Genomic DNA, 17754 nt, shown 5'->3' on the forward strand with positions numbered 1-17754 from the left:
GCCCTATTAAGATTTTTGGTGATGGCTTCCAGAGCTTGTATTCCGTTGTTATGGAAGAAAGTTAATCCACCTAGCTCGTCCCTCTGGATTTCTAAGGTCAATGATTTAATGTACATGGAGGATTTAACGGCTTCTCTCTACAGTAGATATGAGGTCTTCTATAAAACGTGGTTCTATTGTATGGAATTTGAGCAATCTAATGAATATGGAAGCCTTGTGCAGCTCGACTCTCAGACTTGATTGCCATTGGGGGATTTTTGCTCGAACGGTTGTCTGGACTGGGGTGGGATTTTAGCTTTTTTTTTTTTCTTTCTTCTCCCCACTCCCCTTCCCAATCCCCCTGCCCCCCGTCTACTTTCTCTTTTAGTCCCTTCCTTTTTTGCCTGAAGTTCTCTCTGCTCTTCTTCTCCTTCCGGTCTTAATAAAATAAGAATTAATAAAAATTTGGAAGAAACTAAAGTCACAATGTGGATTCTTGATTACATTACAGACGTTTATTATATTATATATATATATTGACTGTTTTATGATACTTTTGTATTCTACTGTATTACCAAAAATATGTTTAGTGTATGGCTTTATCTATATACTTATTATGTTTTATGTTTCATTCCTAAATAAAAAATGAGAAAAAAAAAATACTGACAGCCCTGCACGCCCAGGATCAGATTGGATAACTGGACCGTCACTCACAAATCTGACTGTCCAGCATACTACAGATCCCATAGGGCGGCTGAGCTGTCACTCCTACCGTTCCTAGGCCACAGTCAGATATGAAATCATGACAGTGACTTCTCTGGTGTAAAACAAGACCAGATTTCTCTGCAAAACATTTCCCATGTTCTGAACATAAAAAAGATTTCTCCCCTGCGTGAGTTCTCTGATGGCTAAGCAAATGTGATTTCTGATAAAAACATTTCCCACATTCTGAACATGAAAAAGGCTTTTCCCCTGTGTGAGTTCTTTGATGGACAACTAAAACTGATTTCTGATTAAAACATTTCCCACATTCTGAACATGAATATGGCTTCTCCCCTGTGTGAACTCTCTCGTGTCTAACAAGCTTTGATTTCTGGTTAAAATATTTCCCACACTGTGAACAAGAAAATTTTGGCTTCTCCCCTGTGTGAGTTCTCTGGTGTTTAACAAGACCTGATTTCTCTGCAAAACATTTCCCACATTCTGAACATGAATAAAGTTTCTCTCCTGTGTGAGTTTTCTGGTGTATAACAAGACCTGATTTCTCTGCAAAACATTTCCCACATTCTGAACATGAAAAAGATTTTTCCCCTGTGTGAGTTCTCTGATGGACAACTACATGTGATTTCTGATTAAAACATTTCCCACATTCTGAACATGAATATGGCTTCTCCCCTGTGTGAACTCTCTCATGTCTAAGAAGCTTTGATTTTTGGTTAAAATATTTCCCACATTCTGAACAAGAAAATGTTGGCTTCTCCCCTGCGTGAGTTCTCTGGTGTCTAACAAGACGTGACTTCACTGGAAAACATTTCCCACATTCTGAACATGAAAAATTTTTCTCCCCTGTGTGAGTTCTCTGGTGTACAACAAGCTCTGATTTATGATTAAAATATTTCCCACACTGTGAACAAAAAAATCTCCTCTCCTTTGTGTGAATTTTTTCATGAGTAACTAAAGACATTTTGAGGGAAAACTTATTTCTATTTTCTGCAGTTGATAATGGCTTATTTGTTCTATTTTTCACAATAGTCTGTGATGAATCAGAAGTTTGGACCTGTGTAAAAGGATCAGATGACAGATCTTTCCTGTGAAGGGATGATAATATATCTGGAGTAATGGCATTCACTTCTGTTATATCTTGTGTGATCTCAAGGGCATCTGATTTAAAAATTGCAGATGTCACTTGTTCCTGTGATCTCCTGGTACAGTCATCTGCCAAGAATAAAGATTATTTTTTTTAATAAAATATCCTTAAAAATACATTTATATAACATTTCTAAAATATATATTGAAATTGCAAGTGATGAAAACAAAACCAGTTGACAATCAAACATTAGATCTCAGAGCACGTACAAGTAGAGTATGAAGAGCAACACTGTTCTTTCTGCCTCACAAATCCTGGAATAACACACCAGCAAATAATATTATGTAGGCCAAAATAATACCAATAGAAACTTATCCAATAAATCCATCCAATAAATGGGTCTCGGAAAATGGCAACACAATGGGAAAAATGTTTTTTTGCAATGAAATTTTTTTCATGACTTAAATAGAAAAAAAGAAACTATCAATGCTGGTTATCGCCGTAATCAGACTGATGTGGACAATTAAGTCTGCAGCCATTTTTACCGAAAAATTAACGCTGTAAAAGCAAAACCAAAAAAACAATGTCAGAATTGGAATTTTTCACCATTTTGTTGCACTGCACTTTTTTTTTGGTTTTTCATTAATAGGTAATAGGAATAGGAATAGGAATGGTGTTATTCAAAACTACAACTTGTCCCACAAAAACACAAGCGCTAACACATCTATGTCGAATAGAAACAAAAAGTTATAGGTCTTGGAAGAAGACAAGGAAAACACAAAAAGTGCAAAAATGTCCTTAACCCCTTTACGACCTTGTCAGTAATAGTACTACGTCTTATTATGCGTGCTGCGATCGCGCCCGCACACAAGCGGTGCAATCGCCGCTGGGTGTCACAGTTGACACCCGGTGCTATGTGCCAGGAGCGGTCCCGCACCGCTCCCGGTACATTAACCCCCGCAATTAAAGTAGATTGCAGCATTGCGGGGGCAAGGGGAGGTAGGCACGATACTCACCTTTCCTGCCGGCGTCCCGCGATTTCTGCGGCGGCTCCCGGATGTTGTCATGATGACCCGATGTCATCATGACAACATCCGGGTCACCAGACAGCAGGAAGTTACTTTGGTCATGTGCAATGCACGACCAAAGTAACTTCTCCCTATGCTGCATTCCTGTGCTATACAGCCGATCAGACTGTAAAAAGTGAAAGTCATGCCCTTAAATCAGAGAGATATGTCACACAAAATAGTTAATAAATAACATTTCCCACAAGTCTACTTTACATCAGCACAATTCTGGAACCAAATTTTTTTGTTAGGAAGTTATAAGGGTTAAAAGTTGACCAGCGATTTCTCATTTTTCCAACAAAATTTACAAAACCAATTTTTTAGGGAAATAGAAAGGAGATGATGAAAAAGCTGCACTCACCGTTTATGTAAAAATAAGAGTCCTTTGGGGGGGCGTGGCCAGCTATGGATCTGTGAGGACACACACACCAGAGCTCCTCCACATCAGTTGTGAAAAGATCTGATTAACCGACTCTACAAGGCATGGGAAAAGCCAAAAAAGGCAGGAGTACTGTCTCTGCATCACCAACAGCCATTGTGCAGGGAAATATCCAAGCTTATCTCCTGCGCAGCAGCTTATCAGCACCTGTAATAGCTACCACAACAACAGAGACCTGGACACACGGAGGTAATATGCAATCAGTTCCTGCCTCCCCCTCCCAAATGCTTGCTTTGGAGACTCACTCCAGCCACAGTATGAACTCTGCTGAAGATCCTGGCTTCTGCAGGGTAATCACTACTGCAGTTACATCTCCTACAAGTACACATGTTATGTCCAAGATGGCGCTGGCCTCCTGTGTGGAGTCAGAGACAGACAGGCACAGAGGGGGCAGGGCACAGGAGGGAGTGAATGCAGACCAGCCCCTACACAGCCATACAGTGGAAAGTGAAAGTGGAGTCTGTGCATCTGAAACAGAACAGGATCTGGCAGCTCCTTGCAGAAGATTAATTAACCCTATCCCTCCTGATAACATACCTCCACAGAGGGCCCTTTTGAGTCAACTATCCACACAGGGAAATACAGCTGTATTAGAAAAAGCATTTAATCACAGCTCACTGTGTGCTCAGGATCATATATTAACCCCTTTGGAGCCTGCTCAGAATCTCATGGATCTCTCTTCAGAGCCTCTAACAGGGGTTCCACAACTTCTAAGAACACAAACCGAACAATCCATGGTTGATGCCACTAAATATCCTACTTCCATAGAACCCTCAATTGCACCACAACCAGCACCATCATGGGCCGCGAGCTCACGACCAGTGACTTTGGCCGACATTCAAACACTTTTGCAATCTTTCCCAACTAAAGAGGATATGACCTCATTTGCAAAATACATTGTTGAGGAGTGCAAACAGGAATTTGCAAAACTGCAATCTGATGTGGTTACCCTGACAACGAGAGTGGACACCATAGAACAGAACATGACTATTACTTCTGCCACTATCACAGCGCTCCAGGATACAATACACGTCCAATCTGCCCATATCATCAACCTCCAATCTCACCTGGACGACTTGGAGAACCGCGGAAGACGAAACAATCTACGCATCAGGGGCTTGCCGGAATCGGTGGTTACTGCGGACTTACCCTCCACTCTTAATCACATATTCAATAAAATACTAGGGGTCCCTCCTTCCTCCGTGATAGAGCTAGACAGAGCTCACAGGGCATTACGCCCTATGGACTTAGACCCCAATAAACCAAGAGATGTCATCTGTCGAGTCTACTACTACAAAGCTAAGGAGGAGATCCTGCTCAAATCCAGGGACAGCTCTGCAACAATGTACAAAGGCAAGCAGTTGATGATCCTGCCTGACTTGTCTAGGCGGACATTATCAATGAGAGCAGCTTTGAAACCACTCACAGACGCACTCCGGGAACGGGATATCCCCTACCGTTGGGGTTTCCCGTTCTCCCTTCAAGTTAGACACAATGGACGCTCGGCGAGACTACTCACCCCGGGAGACCTGCCGGAGTTTTTCAATCTCCCACAAATATCGATCCCACAGTGGTTCCAGTTTTTCACACTGTCTTCGGCTTTAGAGGACGGCAGAACTCGCCGTGGGCGGGACAGAGAGGCTTCATCTTCTATTAATCTCCCCCAGAGAGTCACCAAGCGCTCCCAGCGACCGCCGCAGATGCCCAGAAAAGGACCCTGAACCTGGAGGCCCATGTTTCGTGGTGTACTTCATTTGAACTGCCTGTTAGTCTTAAGATAGCCTAACGTCTTCTCCTGAAAGGAGTCAGGAGGGAAAAATGGGTAGCTCCACTGGGGAGCACATACAAATATCTGATTAAATGTATAGGTCTTAATGCCTTAACTTTGCTAGCACCTATCAACAGAATATTCACCTAGATTTGTTGACCCCACTGTAACCCCGTGGGAGTTTAATGGTTTTGCCTTTCAGTAAGTTTCAGTAATGTTTTTCATAGTCGGTTGGTTAGTCTTTTTTCCTGCAACGCAATTCTCAAAAGGAGGGTTAGTGTTCACGATGCTTAGCTGTCACTTTCCCCCTGAAGGGACACCGCCAGGCGATCGGGTACCCCCATACGCTTGGTTCTACTTAAAATGGTTACTTATACCCCGAACAGTAGTTCTTTACTTACTGTTTCTTTTGTTATGTTTGTTTCACCCTGTTGTCTTTTTCCCACAGTTGCTTCAAATGTCCATCGATGCTTGCAATCATTTCACTCTGAGGGGAGCGGACCGCCAAGAGATTCAACCCAATGGCGACACTTAAGTATGCCTCCTTCAATGTGAAGGGGTTTAACATCCCGGAAAAAAGGGCCCAAATTCTTAGACTACTTCACAAAAAAAAGGTACAGATTGCGTGCTTACAGGAAACACACTTTAAAGAACATCATACCCCTACCCCTAAAAACAAATATTATACCCACTGGCACCTGAGTAATAACACCCAATCTAAGAGTAAGGGAGTTGCTATCCTCATTCACAAAAGCCTGACACACGAGTTTGTCGAATGCATTAAAGATCCAAATGCAAGGTATATGCTCCTAATTTTAAAAATTGAAGGCAGACTTTTCACAATCATCAATGCTTATACCCCTAACCAGGGTCAAACTCAGTTCATTCTCGACCTAATAGACAAAGCCATTCCCATTGTCCAGGGTACCGTCATTCTGTGTGGAGACCTCAATTTAACACTAGATCCTACATTAGATAATTCAACAGGAAAAGCATCTCTATCTTATTCAGCTATCAAAAAAGTTAAGAGGGCATTTCTCCAACTACAGCTCTGTGACGTTTGGCGCCTCACACACCCGACTGTCAAAGATTATACCTTTTATTCCTCCCCTCATGATTCTTACAGCAGAATTGACTTTATCCTGGTGCAACACCGAGCCCTATCTTGGCAGCCGGAGACGGAGATAGGGACTATGCTTTGGTCTGACCATGCTCCCATATTCTGTTCTCTCGTTATTCCCAATCTACCCAAGCTTTCAGGGTCGTGGAAACTAAACGAATCCTTGTTACTGGACCCGGTGTGCACCCAGGATGTAACCAACACAATATCAAACTTTGAGGAAGACCACAAATTTGACGTATCTCCCCCCACAATCAAATGGGAGGCACTGAAATGCGTTCTTAGGGGTCTATTTATTAAACATGGCTCCCGATTGAAGCGAGAGAAGGCACATAACCTCAATCTCGCTCTGCGTAAAGTAGAAACCCTTGAGGTAGCCCACAAACATGCCCTCTCCACAGCAACACTCCGAGACCTATTAGCAGCCAGACAGGAAGCCAAAAAACTATTAGACTTGGGATATAGACGCTATCTCCAGGTCTGTAGCAGTAAGTTCTATGAATATAGCAATAAATGTGGACGCATGCTAGCGAGAGCTCTAAAATCCCAACAAGCCCAAAATCACATCCCAAAAATAAAAGACAACTCGGGTCAAATGCTAAACAAAACAGAAGATATTACAACTGAATTCCATAAATATTATACTCAACTATACAATCTCGATGGTATACCAAACAACACATCCCCTGTTAATACTTCCTTGATTGGGACCGACACGCCTGAAACACAAGCACAGAACCCTTTAAAAATGTCTCCCGCCACATCTCTAGATGAACCCTTAACAGAGTCCGAATTGCAGTTAGCTACCCAGCGTTAGCGAGTGGAAAAAGTCCAGGCCCAGATGGATATACAGTCAAATTCTATAAAACATTCCTTCCGCTCCTTTCACCTCTCCTGCTGGGAGGATTTAATCACGCATCCTGCACAAACCCCTTCCCTCCCCAAACTACAGAGGCACATATCACTGTTCTCCCAAAAAAGGGTGGGGACCCACACTTATGTTCTAGCTATAGACCAATCTCTCTGCTGAACGTGGATCTGAAGATCTACGCGAAAATATTGGCGAATAGGCTGCAACCTTTCTTAACCGCACACATACACTTGGATCAGGAGGGATTCCTCCCTGGGCGGGAAGCTCGGGACAACACTTTAAAGACAATTGACATTATTCATCATGCCCAATCAAGAGGTATCCCTCTACTGATACTCTCTTTGGATGCTGAGAAAGCATTCAATAGAGTCTCCTGGCACGCCATATATTACTCTCTTAAAAAGCTTGGGGTAGGGGACCCTTTTATAGCCAAAATCATGGCCCTGTATCGCAATCTGTCAGCTAGGCTGAAGATAAATGGAACATTATCATCACCTTTCATAATAACCAATGGGACAAGACAGGGATGTCCTCTGTCCCCTCTGTTATACATCCTAGTGATGGAGCACCTGCTCTCATCAATCCGCGATAATCCCAATATTAGGGGGATTGGGGTGGGAGGCACCGAGTACAAGTGCTCTGCATTTGCTGATGATGTCCTGCTATATATCACTCAACCACATATATCCATCCCTGCTGTTATGGCTGAAATAGATCACTTTGGTACATGGTCAAATTTTAAAATCAATGCAGCGAAGTCTGAGGCCCTCGGTGTTTCCCTCCCCAAATCCATACAGGATTCCATCCAGTCCAACTTTCCCTTTGCCTGGCCCTCACAGGGTATCAAATACTTAGGAATTCGTATTCATAGAGACCTCTCCCGTCTATTTTATCTTAATTTTGGGCCCTTTATTGAACAACTCCATAGAGATCTTACTTCTTGGACGGTGAAGGATTTTTCCTGGTTCGGCAGAATAAATATACTAAAAATGAACGTCCTACCTAAACTCTTATACCTCTTCCAAACCATTCCCGTGGTAATTCCCTCAAATTTTTGGAAAAGACTGCGCAGTAGCTTTTGCAGATTTATCTGGGCAAGTGGGCGTCTACGCATTCGGGGAGATGTTCTGATCAGACACAAACAAAAGGGGGGCCTTAGCCTTCCGGATTGTAGAAGGTATTACATGACAGCAGTACACGCTAGAATCCTGGACTTCTTCCATCATTCGGAGGGGAAGTTATGGGTCAAAATAGCTCAATCCATTTGTCCTAAAGCTCTTACCACTCTCCCATGGTGCGCCCATTTAACTGTCCCCTCTCTTGGCCTTATGTCATATAGTACTTATGCCACTGCTCTGGCTTTGAGATCCCATAAAAAAAGCTTATCCTTAATCGACCACCAGGGCCCCTTTTCCCGATTTCAGATAATCCGGATTTCCCACCAGGACTATCTGCAAATAGATTTCTCGGTTCAAACAAATCCCATCCGATATTCTTTTCTCATGTCATCTCCAACACTTCGCTGCTCCCCCTCAATGACTTGTTACAGGGAAGAGCCACTTCCCCAAAGGCTAATTTTGAATATAGTCAATTACAACACTTCTATTCAACTGTGAAGAAGCGCACACATCTTCATAGAGATCTCACAAACTTTGAAAAATTGTGCCTATCATTGTCACCCCCTACACACTCCATCTCCCTACTGTATAATCTCCTCATTGCCCAGGTAGCTGACAATAGGCCAGGATTCTGCGGTGCATGGGAAAGGGAACTGGGGAAGTCCTTCTCTGACTCACAATGGGATAAATGTTTCTTCCTAACACATAAAACCTCAATAGGGTCCAAAGCTCAGGAATCCTCCTTCAAAATTATCTCTAGATGGTACCGGGTACCAGCAGTCCTTCATAGATGGTACCCAGTGGTCTCAGACAGATGTTGGAGATGTGGGGAGGGGGAAGGGACAATGTCACACATATGGTGGGGGTGCCCTATAATAAATGCATTTTGGGCAAAGGTGGTTCCCATGATTGAGAAAATAACTGGTTTGACTATCCCTAATACACCAGAAGCCCTCCTATTATCAATGTTACCAATAAGTAAACGTAGTTATAAAAGGTCATCAATAGGCTACCTAATACAGGCGGCTAAGAATGTCATTCCATGACACTGGAAAAGCAGAGACCCACCCACTGTGGAGGAATCTCCCTCCTTAATAGGATGGAGCATCTGATTGCCATCTCACCGGCTGATGTTGATAGACACTGTGTGACTTGGAGGGATTGGATGGATTTCCAAAACTCTGACGCCTACCATCTAGCCCCCAACTAAAGTTATCCGGGATGTCGTCACAACAAAGATCATAATCACACTCTATTGATTAGTGGTCTGCCGTGGTCCGCTCCCTCTCTCTCTATCTTTCATATGGAAAAATACATGCTTGATCTGGATATTGATGGAAAACCCTCCCTGTACCCCCCAATGTACTGTAGTTATGCATAGATTTATAGTTACGTTACCCCTTTTACTATGTATATTGTATTTTCTTGTACTTTTTCAACACAAAAAATAAAACTTGAATTTGAAAAATAAGAGTCCTTTATTTCATATTTGGATAAAATGAATGGAAAGCAGGGAGTGCGAGGAGGAGGTGGACGACAGCTGTTTCACGCTCTAACTAGCGTTTCTGCGGGTCCATGTGATCAAGTAACAACATCCTGTCCTTTCTTAAACAGGTGGATAATTAAATATGCAATAACATTAACCTATAATGTGCAAAACAATAAAATAATTTATAAAAACATAGAGAAATCAGATCTATCATTTAAACCTATAGGGCCGGTAGCATTTGTGACTGAAATCCACCTGGCTTCTTTTTGCAATAATAGCCTATTGTGATTACCTCCTCTGTCAGGGAGGTTTACTCGTTCTAATCCGGCGAACCTTAGTACCTGGGGATCAGCATTATGAACATTGGTAACATGTAATATAAATCTTTGTGAACCTTTTTTCGTAGTAATAGAATGGAGATGCTCTCTAATGTGAACAAAGAGGGGGTGTATAGTTTTACTGATATAATAATAACCGCATGGACAAAAAAAAAAAAATCGCATACACAACAAACTTGGTCCTACAGGAAATGAAGTCTCTGACTGTATGCGTAATGGAGCCTAAGCGTAAAGGATTCAATGTGAGGTGTTGACTACAAAAAGAACAAGACCCACATTGGAAATTACCCTTAGGTATGGATTTTGCAAGCCAGTTTTTAGAATCTATTTTTAATCGGTATTTACTAATCACATCTCCAATGTTGTGACATCTTTTATATGAGATAATGGATTTATTCGAACCAACATTACACAAATCCTTATCATTTTCGATCATGTGCCAATTATAAATGGCTTTTTTAATAATCTCATCCATGGGGCCATGTTTAAAATTAAAAATCAATTATTTTGGGAGTGTTGAGTTATGATGATTAATTTTCTGTTTATATAGTAGGTCCTGTTGGGAAAAACGTTTAACTTGTGGTGGAATTTTTTTCAGATTGCAATTTTAAAAATGATATACAAGTACTGGGTTTAAAATCATTGGAACATAAAATGTCCTCATTATATAAGAAAGAAATAAATTCCTTTTGGACTATCAACTCTCTTATGTCTTATGTTGATTGTGGACGTATTGCAAGAGGACTTAGAGTATAAAAAGAAATCTCACAGTTTCATGACGACATGGAGTTCCAACATGAATGGGATGCGATTCTTTTAAAATGCTCTATGGATTTAATGAAATTAGTTTTCATTTCCTGTAGGACCAAGTTCGTTGTGTATGCGATTTTTTGTCCATGCGGTTATTATTATATTGGTAAAACTATACGCCCCCTCTTTATACGCATTAGAGAGCATCTCCATTCTATTACTACGAAAAAAGGTTCACAAAGATTTATATTACATGTTACCAATGTTCATAATGCTGATCCCCAGGTACTAAGGTTCGCCGGATTAGAATGAGCAAACCTCCTTGACAGAGGAGGTAATCACAATAGGCTATTATTGCAAAAAGAAGCCAAATGGATTTCAGTCACAAATGCTACCGGCCCTATAGGTTTAAATGATAGATCTGATTTCTCGATGTTTTTATAAATTATTTTTATAGTTTTGCACATTATAGGTTAATGTTATTGCATATTTAATTATCCACCTGTTTAAGAAAGGACAGGATGTTGTTTCTTGATCACATGGACCCGCAGAAGCGATAGTTAGAGCGTGAAACAGCTGTCGTCCACATCCTCCCTGCACTCCCTGCTTTCCATTCATTTTATCCGAATATGAAATAAACGACTCTTATTTTTACATAAACGGTGAGTGCAGCTTTTTCATCATCTCCTTTCTATTGGACTATTGTTTCTCCATTTTAAAGCTGGCACCGCAAGTTTATGCGATGTGTATTTTCCGTTAAGATTCAGGTGCGGTCATTATGCATTCAGAAGGTGGTGCAGGCTTACTCTTTATTTAGCTATATTTTTTTAGGGACCACATTTGAAGTGACTTTGAGGGGCCTTTATGATACCCAAAAATGATACCATTCTAAAAACTGCATCCCTCAAGGTGCTCAAAACCACATTCAAGAAGTTTATTAACACTTCAGGTGCTGCACAGGAATTATTGAAATGTGGAAGAGTACAATGAACATTTAACTTTTTTTCACAAAAAAGTTACTTTAAACCCAAATTTTTTTATTTTCGCAAGGGTAACAGGAAAAAATGGACCCCAACATTCATTGTGCAATTTCTCCTGAGCATGCCGATACCCCATATGTAGGGGGAAAACCACTGTTTGGGCGCACTGCAGGATTTGGAAGGGAAGGAGCGCCATTTGACTTTTTGAATGTAAAATTTGCTTGAATAATTAGTAGAGACATGTCGCGTTTGGGGAGCCCCTGATGTGCCTAAACAGTGGAAACTCCCCACCATTTACACCATTTTGGAAACTAGACCCCTTAGGGAACTTATATAGATGTGTGGTGAGCACCTTGAACTCCCAGGTGCTTCACAAAAGTTTATAACATTGGGCCGTAAAAATAAAATTTTCACATCTTTCCTACAAAAATGTTTTTCAGCCCCCAATTTTGCATTTTCATAAGGATAAAAGGAGAAAATGGACCACAAAATTTGTTGTGCAATTTTTCCTGAGCAAGCAGATACCCCATAAGTGTTCGAAAACTACAGTTTGGGCACACGTCAGGGCTCGGCAGGGAAGGAGTGGTGTTTTGGAATGCAGACTTTGATGGAATTGTCTGCAGGTACAGTACAGACCAAAAGTTTGGACACACCTTCTCATTTAAAGATTTTTCTGTATTTTCATGACTATGAAAACTGTACATTCACACTGAAGGCATCAAAACTATGAATTAACACATGTGGAATTATATACTTAACAAAAAAGTGTGAAACAACTGAAAATATGTCTTACATTCTAGGTTCTTCAAAGTAGCCACCTTTTGCTTTGATGACTGCTTTGCACACTCTTGGCATTCTATTGATGAGCTTCAAGAGGTAGTCACCGGAAATGGTCTTCCAACAATCTTGAAGGAGTTCCCAGAGATGCTTAGCATTGTTGGCCCTTTTGCCTTCACTCTGCGGTCCAGCTCACTCCAAACCATCTCGATTGGGTTCAGGTCTGGTGACTGTGGAGGCCAGGTCATCTGGTGTAGCACCCCATCACTCTCCTTCTTGGTCAAATAGCCCTTACACAGCCTGGAGGTGTGTTTGGGGTCATTGTCCTGTTGAAAAATAAATGATAGTCCAACTAAACGCAAACCGGATGGAATAGCATGCAGCTGCAAGATCCTGTGGTAGCCATGCTGGTTCAGTATGCCTTCAATTTTGAATAAATCCCCAACAGTGTCACCAGCAAAGCACCCCCACACCATCACACCTCCTCCATGCTTCACGGTGGGAACCAGGCATGTAGAGTCCATCTGTTCACCTTTTCTGCGTCGCACAAAGACACGATGGTTGGAACCAAAGATCTCACATTTGGACTCATCAGACCAAAGCACAGATTTCCACTGGTCTAATGTCCATTCCTTGTGTTCTTTAGCCCAAACAAGTCTCTTCTGCTTGTTGCCTGTCCTTATCAGTGGATTCCTAGCAGCTACTTTACCATGAAGGCCTGTTGCACAAAGTCTCCTCTTAACAGTCGTTGAAGAGATGTGTCTGCTGCTAGAACTCTGTGTGGCATTGACCTGGTCTCTAATCTGAGCTGCTGTTAACCTGCGATTTCTGAGGCTGGTGACTCAGATAAACTTATCCTCAGAAGCAGAGGTGACTCTTGGTCTTCCTTTCCTGGGGCGGTCCTCATGTGAGCCAGTTTCTTTGTAGCGCTTGATGGTTTTTGCAACTGCACTTGGGGACACTTTCAAAGTTTTCCCAATTTTTCGCACTGACTGACCTTCATTTCTTAAAGTAATGATGGCCACTCATTTTTCTTTACTTAGAATTTGTATTATGGCAAGAAAAAAGCAGCTAACAGTCTATTCAGTAGGACTATCAGCTGTGTATGCACCAGACTTCTGCACAACACAACTGATGGTCCCAACCCCATTTATAAGGCAAGAAATCCCACTTATTAAACCTGACAGGGCACACCTGTGAAGTGAAAACCTTTTCTGGTGACTACCTGTTGAAGCTCATCAAGAGAATGCCAAGAGTGTGCAAAGCAGTCATCAAAGTAAAAGGTGGCTACTTTGAAGAACCTAGAATATAGACATATTTTCAGTTGTTTCACACTTTTTTGTTACGTATATAATTCCACATGTGTTAATTCATAGTTTTGATGCCTTCAGTGTGAATGTACAATTTTCATAGTCATGAAAATACAGAAAAATCTTTAAATGAGAAGGTGTGTCCAAACTTTTGGTCTGTACTGTATAATGTCGCATTTGGAGAGCCCCTGATATGCCTAAACAGTAGAAACTTCCCACAAGTCACCCCATTTTGGAAACTAGACCCCTCAAGGAATTTATCCAGATGTGTGGTGAGCACCTTGAACCCACAGGTGCTTCACAGAATTTTACAATGTTGATCTGTGAAAATGAGAAAAAAATTTTTTTCCCATAAAAATGTTGTTTTAGCCGCAAATTTTTTCATTTTCACAAGGATAGCAGGAGAAAATGGACCCTAAAATGTGGTTGAAAACTACTTTTGAGGCGCAGTGCAAAGCTCAGAATGGAAGGAGCGCCATATTGAAGTTCTAGAATGGTTTCAGAGTTTCTTGTAACACTGGTAGAAACCCTGAGATGGCAGAACAACAGAATCCTCCATAAGTGTCCCCTTCTTACAAACTACACCTCTCAAGGAACTCCTCTAGGGGTGCAGTGCTCATATTGACACCACAGATGTGTCACATAATTTTATACCATTGGACAGTGAAGAAAAATAATAACATTTTTACCACCAAAATGTTGTTTTAGCCAAAAGATGTTACATTTTTGCATTGAGAAATGGGTAGAAATGTCACCAAAATATGTCCCACAATTTCTGCTGAATGTATAAATACCCCATATGTGGCTGTACAGTACTACTTAGCCACACGGCGAGACTCCAGAGGGATAGAGAGTTATTTGCCTCCTGGAGCCCAGATTTTCCTAGAATAGTTTGTGGACTCCATATACAGATCCCCTAAGTGCTAGAAGAGCAGCACCCCAATTTTGGAAATTATACCCTTTTGGGACTTTATCTACTGGTATAGTGACGATTTTGACTCCATGGGTGTTTACCAGAAACAAGCAGCAGTGGATGTTGCGGAGTGAAAATTGCAAGCTGCCACTGTAGGGCCCAGTACATTGTAGTAACCAGTATGTTGTAGTGACTAGTACGTTATGCCCACCTCATGTTTCTGAAGTCACGCACTTGTAAATTAGGTGAGCTCTCATCGCTACAGAAATGTCAGACATGTGGACATTACTTGTGGTTTTGGCACACTGGGGCTCAGAAGGCAAAACGCTGCAAAAAAAAAAGGGTGTTTTTGGCACGATTTGGTGTATTAATGGATGTGTTTTTGTACAGCAATGAATGCTTTTTGGAGCTAAATAAAGATATTTGAATAAAGAAACATGGGACATCGCTTTAACCCTTGGATTACCGTCGGACCTGGGGTGAGTATATTGCCTAATTTAAACCATTAAAGAATGTGTCTTGTATTTCAAATAAAGTGTTTTATTCTGTGTTTATTTAACTCTTTACTTACAGGTTTAGTAATGAGGGTTTTTAGTTGACACCTCTTCATCACTAAATAAAGGGCTTGGTGTCAGCGACACCTAATCTTATAAACCCTAATTTCCTTAGCCCTAATTCCCATTCATGTCATATCTGGGGCAGCTGAGAGCGGCTATTTTTAGCCTAGGAAGGGGCATTCCGCTGAAGCCATTGTCACCTGTAAGAAACCAAAAATAAAAAGCAACCATATCCCTCACCAGTTAGCCATGATGACATAATCCAGTGTCGATCTGGGTCACTTGTACAGCAAGTAATCACTCCTGTCAGTGTATAGCGCTGAGCTGCCAAGAATGAGCTCACTGGAGTTCAATCAGCTGATGATCAATTGAGAGCTCCGGTGACCTCATTTACTGCATCAGTGTTGCCTGAGAAAGTTCTCACACAGCACCGATGCGGTGAGGCCACCAGAGCTCTCAGCTGATGAACTCAAGTGACCACAGTCCCGGCAACTCGCGCTCCCGTCAGTGTATAGAATGCTGCCGGGTGATTGGATCGCCGTGGGACACTCGTGATGAAGGCGGTAGGTGAGTAGGAAGCGTTTTTTATTTTAATCGATTTATTTTAACTTTTGTTTTTTTACAGGCAGCATAAGTGCCGGCTAAGGAGACTACTTCTCCCCTCAGCCGCGCCTGCTCCCGCTATTATCAGCTGGAGTGGCTGTAGGATGATGGGAAGAGTAGTCTCCCGCGGGCAATTCTTAGTGCATTTTTGACTCATTGACTTGAATAGATTCAGTCAAATACGCAGCAAATCGGCAAATATTTTTATAGCTGCCTTTTTGCTGCAGATTTGACTGACTCAATTCAAGTCAATGGGTGAAAAACGCTGCTGAAACGCACAAAGAACTGACATGCTGCAGATTTAAATGCAATGACAATCCTAACAGGAAAATTTCTGATCATGTGCACAGCACTTCAGGATTTCCATTGCATTAGCTGGCACAGGGATTCCCTAGCGTTTTTGGCCCATTTCTGTGTGAAAAAAAAGCTGCGAAAATGCACCAAAAACGTACTGTGTGCACATAGCCTAATGAGGCAGCAGAGTTACTCTGGACTCTGTTTGGCCTTTGTTTAGCGTGGTCCTTCTTTCAGAAATGCACAAAACTGTGGCAGATGGTGCTTTTATGCACGCCTAAAAAGACGGACACTGCCGGATCATAGTTCAAACAACGTCCATGGTGCCTCCATCTGCCTCACTATAGGGAATCTTCCGCCGCAGGTTCTGTCTGAATCGCGTATTTTAGAGATTTACATGGAAACCCCGATGTAATCGCTCAGCGTAGAGCGCAGGATAAATGTGAGCAGAACCATACTGCAATCTTGGGAGGCAGAATGAAAAAAAATCAGTAAGTAGAATTGGTTCTACTTATTTTTTATGTCGTTTCTCGTGCGGTATAAGCGATTAGACCACTTTATTCTTCGGATCAGTGTGATTAGAGAGATACCAGATTTATATCGGGTTTTTATGTTGGGCTGCTGTCACGCACTAAAAGATGCTTTTTATTGCAAAAACAAGTTTTTGCATTGCCATATTTAGGAGCTATAATTTTGCTATATTTCTGCTGACAGAGTCTTGTGACTGATTGTTTTTTGCAGAACAAGTTGACCTTTTTATTGGCACTATTTTCAGGTACATGACATTTTTTAATCACTTTCTATTCTGATTTTATTCCACTTTTTGTTTAGCGGTATGATGATAAATAAACGAGGCAAAAAACGATTCTTTATCATCATACTGCCGGACAAAAAGTGGAATAAAACGCGATCAAAAAGACGAATGTAAATACGAATGGTACCACTGAAAACATCATCTTGTCCTGCAAAAAACAAGCCGCCACTCTGCTCCATGAGTGGAAAAATAAAAAAGTTATAGCTTTCAGAATAAAGCAATGCAAAAATAATTATTTTTTCTATAAAATAGTTTTTATTGTGTAAAAGCGCTAAAACATAAAAAAAATATAAATGTGGTTTGCTGTGTCTGCAATGACCCGACTTATAAAACGGTCCCACTAGTTAACCCCTTCAGTGAACACTGCCTGCCTTCTAAATGCTGCGATCGATATCATGACGACATCGGGTCGTCATGGCAACAATTAACCCCTCACGATGACGTCGTGGGGGAGCCGATCGCAGGGCAGAGGGGGCACCCTCACTCTGCCTGCCTTCTAAATGCTGTGATCGATGTCGATCGCAATGTCTAGGGGGTTAAACTGTCGGGTGTCAGCTTTTATACAGTGCTGCTCACCATTATTGGCATCCCTTCATTTTTTTCATAGCCTGTACAATATCTTCAGAAATAAATGGAAATGTACCAAAGTTATATCCTCAGGATTTTTTAATTAGTGGTCCAAAGTAATACAACAATAAAACTCGGGCTGTGGAGTTGGTAAGCCAAACCTCTGACTCCTCAATTTCAATGACACCGACTC

The 17754-nt window shown here is 41.6% G+C and overlaps 1 pseudogene; it reads right to left on the minus strand.

The window, feature by feature from the left end:
• Positions 1 to 384: 384 nt before the first annotated feature.
• LOC141270689 (uncharacterized) overlaps positions 385 to 17754 on the minus strand; it is a 95074-nt pseudogene continuing 77704 nt past the window's right edge.

The sequence above is a fragment of the Phyllobates terribilis genome, unplaced genomic scaffold (assembly GCF_046119375.1).
Source record: "Phyllobates terribilis strain yellow unplaced genomic scaffold, ASM4611937v1 Scaffold_5__5_contigs__length_657084704, whole genome shotgun sequence".
Classification (NCBI taxonomy): Eukaryota; Metazoa; Chordata; class Amphibia; order Anura; family Dendrobatidae; genus Phyllobates; species Phyllobates terribilis.